Genomic DNA, 8,160 nt, shown 5'->3' with positions numbered 1-8,160 from the left:
TATATATATATATATATATACACCTTGCTACGTGTACTGTGTTAGGCTAACCGAGACTTGTCATTTTCACTTATATATTGTTGCTCTTTTGTTAGTTTTGACTGCTTTTATTGTCCTCATTTGTAAGTCTCTTTGGATAAAAGTGTCTGCTAAATGACTAAATGTAAATGTAAATAATGCTCATTGAATGTTTTGGATAGTAAATGGTCTGTATGGACTCTAATTGCATTTATAACCAGTGCATAAGAGTTAACATCTTAATACAATGTACAGTACATCTAAGGCCTCTGTCTGCTTGCATTAAATGTGCGTGTTTTATGAAATTCAGTACAGCAGAGTGTGACAATTGGGATACTTTGTGATAGATAATTTGCTAGTTGCACACAAGGGAGCTGATCGTAATTGAGCGTATTGGTTTGTGTATTTGCTTGCAAACATGGACACACTGCGATATGGTAGAAGACATTTTTGAAACTGAGCGCGGTACACGGCAGTCTGTAACCTCTTTATGCGAGCACTGTTGATCAGCCCATTCCAACTGTCATCTTATTTGCATGCGATGGACGCATCATTATTCACTACATTTGATGTCCACAAAACACATTAGAACTGTTTCCTTGAGCAAAATATTAAGGACCCGCCGTAGCAGACATCATTTGTGTACCCAAATTGTAAAATGTAAATTGATATGTAAGAAAATGGCCCATTAACTTTTTCATTAATGGTTATAATGCATTTTGAGTGTCATCTGTGCAGAGAGAGCACATGTTCATTTGAGACGGGAACTGGATAGCTCCACACAAACACACTTTCGCTCACAGATATTTATTTATTTATTTATTAATTTTTCTGCCCGCTGTGAAATCATGTGTCTGTTTATGGTATTACTATTAATCAAATGAAGTCAGCAGTATGTTCAGTAACACTTTCTATGAAACTCTTTCTATATGTAATGCATAATACAGAGATACTTAGTGCTTCATTAAAATATTCATAATGCTATATAATGCTTATTGTTATCTGTTATATCTAGGGTTGCATATCTGGAACCATTTCTTTTTTAGAACAGGTTGCAATTTTTAATGCTGTTTTAATGACATTTGTTGCTATGGCACTAAATTTGCAGGTGCTTCCTTAAAAGTGCAAAAAGAATCATTAATGGAATTGTTAAGCAACCGGAATATTTAAGTCATTAATGGAATTCCTAGATTAGCACACACACACACACACACACGCACACGCACACGCACACACACACACACACACATATATATGAAAATATATATGATAACTACTGTCAGTGTTATAATGCTTACCTTTTCATTTTCACAGATAAAACCTGATCATGTGTTTTAATGTATTATACTTGAAAAGATACAATTTATAGAGTTAAATTACAACCGAGGTTACAATTATTTATGAAAACGTCCAAGTGATTATAGTATACCTTTAGCTATCCTGTTTTTGGTACAAACAGACATACAGATAGATGTAAACAGACATGTAGACTGTAGATAGACAGGCAGACAGAAATCTTCTGTGTGCATGTGTCTCTGTTCAGTTAAATGTGTGAACATGTTTGTTTGTTCAGATGTCAAATTTAATAATTAGACAGGATTCATAGATGATTCATAGCGGTAAGACATGCTCTCTGTGTTGATTTCCTATATTTCGCCTTCTCTTCCTGCCGTTAAGAGACATTTACCTGCCATAATAGATCTTGCAATGTCAGTATAGCCTCACTTCCACCCCTTATACAGGCTCGAGCACATTTAACACAAGTGATTAACACACTTTGATGTTTGAAGAGGATCTCTAACTGTGACCAGCCCTGTTGTGAGTCCACCTCTGTCCTCGCTGTGGATGAGAGGATTATTTTTAGTACAAAGCAAAACACGATTCACTGAAGTATGATGACGACATAATGGCTGCTGGTGTGCCGAGGCGTTTTGGTTGGCTGCCTACAATGGATTTAATGATCTGTTTTCATGCTAATACGTGCATATATGACACATTCATTTATATGCCTTTTATTGCTGTGTGTCTTTGGTGTGTTGAATGCAAAAATGTGTGCAACTACAATACGTATGACTAATTTCAGAGCTAGCTTGCGCTGACGTAGCACACCTTCACTTGAACAAATTCCCCCTACTTCAGAATAAAATCAGTGAAATTTTGAATTATATATCTGTCCTCGCTGTGGATGAGAGGATTATTTTTAGTACAAAGCAAAACACGATTCACTGAAGTATGATGACGACATAATGGCTGCTGGTGTGCCGAGGCGTTTTGGTTGGCTGCCTACAATGGATTTAATGATCTGTTCTCATGCTAATACGTGCATATATGACACATTCATTTATATGCCTTTTGTTGCTGTGTGTCTTTGGTGTGTTGAATGCAAAAATGTGTGCAACTACAATATGTATGACTAATTTCAGAGCTAGCTTGCGCTGACGTAGCACACCTTCACTTGAACAAATTCCCCCTACTTCAGAATAAAATCAGTGAAATTTTGAATTATATATAATTAATGCTTAAAAGATGAAAAATAAATAAATTCATCTAGCAAAATGACAAAACAAGTTCTACGAGACAGCTGTGAGAGGCTGAGTTACTGTTGGCGTAGCAACCGTCACAGCTCGTCCCCGCCACCCTGCTCGAAAATGATCGATTTTCTTTAATTTTCTTCTGCATATTCCACCAGAGAAGGAGAGGGAGGGAGAGGGGAAAAATGAATAAATAAAAAATAGGAGGCTATCTGTAACCTATCCCTTCATCCTGGCGTGAGCTATTCAATCCTGTCTATTAGATTTACTGGAGAGGAGCAAGACATTAACACAGGCACACAAGGAAAAAAAGAGAGAAGGAAAACACTGCCACAGATAATGTGGATGTTTCATGCATAATCTCTAATATGAGAAATGTATTAATAGGGAAATTATTGTGCATTCAATTGTTTTGAAATGGCTGGCTGAGATGTTGTGATTTGGCGGTGTCCTGATAGCAGTGGCGCAGCAGGGAGCTCGGTGAGTGATGAATAACTTAATCTCCTAATCCAAAAATGGGCAGCGATCAACAATACCGCTCTACGGCGCGGCCAATAAAATGAAAGCGCCGAAGAATGACAGATGCGAGCTGGGAAAAGACGAGGAAATAAGAAATAGATAAACAAATAGAACAATAAAGCAGACGGTTTTAAAGCGGCGTAATTCTGTCACTTTCATTAAAGCCAGAGAGCAAAATAAAACAATGCGAGATGGAGTGGCAGAAACATTACCTTTAATGTGGGAATCGTGTGGCGCGTTTGATGAGCTGCTGGCTTGGCTTTATGTCCGCTATTCAGGGTGACTCTGCATGATATCAACATGGGATCTTTAATCAACCTGAAAAAAGGCAAGCTTTATGGAACTAAACTAGGTCCCTATCAGTATGTACAGTTTGTACAGTGTGGTGATGAAACTGTGTGTGCAATGTGTACTGTATGCATACACCACTGTACTCAAAAGTGTGGGTCAGTAATATATCAAACAAAATATTTCGACAAATTTCCACAAAAATATTAAGCAGTACAGTTATTTTATAATTAATTAATAATAGTAAGAAATAACATTGATAATAATAAGAAAGGTTTCTTCAACACCAAATCAGCCTATTAGAATAATATCTGAATGATCATGTGACACTGAAGACAGTGGCTATTATGGCTAGTACAATGGCTACTGAAAATCCATCACAGAAATGTGCAATATATGAGAGCAAAGTGTAAATGGTGTGTTTTATAAGATCACACTGTCCAATAGTGAAACCATTGGATACATTTTTACAGTCTTTTTGTCTCCGTTGAAGTCATCATGTTCTCAATGAGGTCCAATTTCATGGTGTGCATTTGAGATGGTTGATGGTCAAAATACTGGCAAAAGGTCACGTGACAGAAAGCAGTGCCTCCATAAGGGCTTGCATGGACAAAGAGAGGAGACTATGCCACCGCATCCCACTGATATGCTGTCACTTTTTGCTGTTTTTTTTTTTTTACTTGTGAGTGTGTTCATGTTAATGAATTAAGTTGTTATTATGTTCAGTCTTGTAGTGCATTGCAGTGCATTGTATGATGTTGTTCAAGTGTACACTCACAGTCAGATGATTGCAGGTCATTTGTATGTCGTCGGCGTGTTTGTATTGTCCTCTGGGCTGAAATAGCATGTGTTTGGCCCTGTATTTGTACACGGAGCCAGTATCCAACCGTGCCCTGAGAGACTGAAGAATGGTGTCATCAGAAGGTCAAGGAGTCTCTCTCTCACAGTTCACAGTTTCACAGTTTAGGTGCTTTATCGGCATGATAAATATTTGTACATTTGTATTGCCAAAGCAATACAATCAACACAGTCCAAGTTAATATAAAGAAAAGAACAAAAACAGTAATCTCTCAAAATCAGTCAGTTCAATTTAAACTACAGAGGTGTAAGGTATTTGAGTAATAGTATTTTACTACTATTCTTAAGTATTATTTTGGGGAATCTGTACTTTACTTGAGTTCTGTTAAAACCAAATACTTTTACTCAAGGTAAAACGTTTCTTTCAAAAAGATTCTTGTTTAAACATAAGTTAAACCATAGAAGTGATCACCTGTTTCGTGATAAGCACACCATCTGCAATATGTCACAACAAACCATTATTTTGTCTCTGATGCTACATGTGTTTAATTGATAACACTAAAATGTCTTTGCCTCTGGCTTTTTCTCTAAATGAAGCATTTTGTAGAGACAGAAGGCATTACAAGTGTTAGAGGAGTTTGCTAGGTATGCGTGTGTGTGAGAGAGTGTGGACGCTTACTTTAGCGTGTTGAGGGTCCGTGCGAGCACTGAATGACAGGCAGCAGACGGGCAGGTCAGGTAGCATGTGGCGTATGGCAGGTATGCTTCCTGTGTCTAAACAGAAGCGTGTATAAGTGTAGCCCTGGCCCTCTCTGACAGTAAGACACCACGCAGCTGCTGGCTTGATTGAGACATCTGTATGATGCAGATGGAGTCTGCGAAAGAACTGGGTTTGATGTCTATCACTGACATTTAAACGATACAGCACTGCATTCACTCAGCTGACGCTGGACAGGAGACCACTCGTAAGATTGACTACTGGGCCTGGACTGCGTCTTCAAGACTGACTAGGACTGCTGACGGTCTCAAAAATTCCATTTGTTTCATCAAGTTTGCCTTGCTTCATGTAATCATAACTAAATCCCACCGTTCATAGCAAGAGCAGATTTTTTAAAAGTTTTGTATTTTCGCTGAAGACGAGGCTTCTAATGTAGTGTCTTTTTTTATTTATTTATGTTCCCCCATAGGCCATTTTCTGCACTGATTTTGGGTGAAAATGTGTGAAATTATACAGAATGGTCAAATGTGTTAAACGGAGGCAGCCACAATAAACTGTACAGCAGTGTTTTCTGTCAGTGTTTTCTTTTTTAATATGAATCCCTCAGTAAAGGACATTTAATAGGATTTAATAGGGTTAATAGGTTTAGAAGTGTAATCTGGTGATATAATTTGATAAATGATTGGACATTATTAATTGATTCATTCAATTTTTTTTTCAATTCAAATTTATTTGTATAGCGCATTTCACAATACACCTTGTTACAAAGCCGCTTTAGAGAAAATGCATGCAAACATATTGTAAGAGCATAGTGTCAAAAATCAGCTTTGCCATCACAAGACTAAATTACATTTTGAAATATATTAAAATTGTTATTTTAAATATAATATTTCACAATATTACATTTGTTTTTACTGAATTTTTGGTAAAATAAACGCAGCCTTGGTGAGTATAAGATAATTTTTTAAAGAACATTAAAAAATGTATATTACAATTTGCAGTGTAACTTAATTATTTAGTATGATGATTGTGATCTGAGTCCCGAAAACACATTAATGATGGGTGTAAACCAGGGCAATCTACTATGAATGTCATCCACATGAATTTGTAAAACTTGAATACATTACACATTATTTTATACTTTTCATAGATTATTTTGTATTCTTTCAAAGAACCTGAAAATAATGTGATTTAGGAATCTGTTGAAATAACAAATTGTTTGGTACAATTAGGTTGTAATTTTTTTTTGTTTTGTAGGTTCTTTTAAAAAGTCTTTCCAAGTACCCAGTGAAACCTGCTAAAGTACCCTCTGGTGTAAACATACCCCTGGTTGGGAATCACAGATGCATTGGACAAACAAGCACAAACTTGCCGATATCTGCATCAAATCTCCCAGGTGTGTATTTGTGTCTGCTGTGTTTGTTATTTATGTACAATCCTGTTTAGGAAAAGTGTGATTTGTCAAATTCTTTCAAGAGTGAGAATCTCTCTCTCTCTCTCTCTCTCTCTCTCAATTTCAATTTCAATTTAAGAGTGCTTTATTGGCATGACAAAAAATATACATTTGTATTGCCAAAGCAATTGCAGCTGGACTGCTTACAAATAGTACACATGTATTAACAGAGAGAAAAATAATAATAATAATAATAGTAATAATAATAGCAGTAATAATAATATATAAAAAGTATTAAGCATGTAGTGCAAAATGAATTACTAATGTATGTAAGTATATAAACTAGAAATAAAAATAAAATAAGGGATTAGACATATTTACAGAAGCAAAATATACATCCAAGTAATATAATACAGTAATTTGGTATAATATAATGTAGACGTGCTGGAAACATCAGATCAGGGCAGGTTGAGTGTTTTCTCTTCTATGGTGACAGGCAGACACATATTGAGCAGCAAACACACAGCAGTTCTTGTGTTCTCCTAACAGATACAGCAGTTTCTCCTCTCTCTCTCTCTCACAGCACTTCTGTAAATAAATAAAATATATGGTCTGGTGATACAGCAGGTCTCAGATGTGTAAAAGCCACAACTCTCATATCGGATCTGGATTTGTGTCTCCCGCCAGGGAGTGCAAACACACAGTTGCAGCCTTCCAAAACATAAACATTCTTTCTCCATTTTCCTCCCTCTCTGTCCTTTCCTTTTTCCCATTGCCTTATTAATGGCTATTCCTTGCTGTGGCGGCCAAGCAGGCCGTGATTCCTAATGAACACGCGCAAGACCCCCGGGCAGCACTTAAACATTAAAACGTTTATTATTAGGATCACCAAAACACCACTGGTGACCTTGCAGAAATTTAGAAACGTGCCTTTTTCTCGATATCACTGCATTTCTGCCAACACGAGAACTGAGAGCAGGTGTGGATTGGCGAGCCACCTAAAGTCAGATGGCTAAGTTTGCTTTTGGTTGCCATAGCATTGGGATTATTAAGAGATCCAGTGGCTGCCTGGTTCCTCTTTTATGATTCTCAGACTGAATAAAAATTTAAAAGGCCATTAAACACCATTACCCCCTCCATGGCAGGTGTCACTGCCAGCGATGCAGAGTGAAGTAGCTTATTTTTCTATTAGGTGGAGAGAGAGAAAGAGAGAGAGAAGCTGATTGTAAGACCAGTGCAAATGAATCTTTACTCTAGAATGGCCAAACGGTCAGACTCTAATTAGCCTGCCCTGCTCCTCTTTATCTAATGGAGCTTTGAGCACTGAAAAGGGTAAGCCTTTCCAAACATCTAAATGGCTTATATTAGGCTTGCTTGGCTCAATGGGAGTTTGACCATTCTTGAGTGTGTGAAGGGCAAATGGGGGTTTCGAGTCTAAACTTGTGCGAGATGATTGACTAGAAGAAGCATGAGGAGAAGTGGTGATTTGAGATGTTTGCTTTTGTGAGCCCTTTCCTAGTGGTATCGATTAGGCCGATTATTAAGTTAATATTTAGGATTTTGAAGTTAATTTTAAGTCTGCATTTTGGAGTGCACATTTCTTTGGTTTTAATTTAAATTTTGATTAAGTTTGCAAATATTATTTACATATAGTGCATAATGTTCATCTTTGGGGTTGTTGCTAAAAGTCACACGGCTTGGTAATTTGGTAAAATGATTATAGGTACATTTGCTTTATTTATTAATTTTGTATAATTGTATTTATTTATTGTTTTTAAATTGTATTTCTTGTTTTTATCGGTACATATTTTTTAAAATTTTCATTAATATGTAAATATTTTTATTTAAACTTTAATTTAATTAATTTTTTTATTTTATTATCTATTTATAATTTT

General features: G+C 36.4%; 1 long non-coding RNA gene across 1 annotated transcript in view; it reads right to left on the bottom strand.

The window, feature by feature from the left end:
- Positions 1-6,676: 6,676 nt before the first annotated feature.
- The window catches only part of LOC107716287 (uncharacterized), an 8,404-nt gene continuing 6,920 nt past the window's right edge, over positions 6,677-8,160 (bottom strand). The window contains exons 2-3 of the long non-coding RNA XR_001637187.1: positions 7,534-7,540; positions 6,677-6,831 (exon numbers count right to left, since the gene is read on the bottom strand). This is a non-coding gene — a long non-coding RNA (uncharacterized LOC107716287). The remainder of the gene's footprint in view (positions 6,832-7,533; positions 7,541-8,160) is intronic.

This window comes from Sinocyclocheilus rhinocerous, unplaced genomic scaffold (assembly GCF_001515625.1).
Source record: "Sinocyclocheilus rhinocerous isolate Xijiao unplaced genomic scaffold, SAMN03320098_v1.1 scaffold869, whole genome shotgun sequence".
NCBI classification, from domain to species: Eukaryota; Metazoa; Chordata; class Actinopteri; order Cypriniformes; family Cyprinidae; genus Sinocyclocheilus; species Sinocyclocheilus rhinocerous.
The sequence above is the reverse complement of the archived record's forward strand: the minus strand, read 5'-3'. Positions and strand labels throughout refer to the sequence as shown.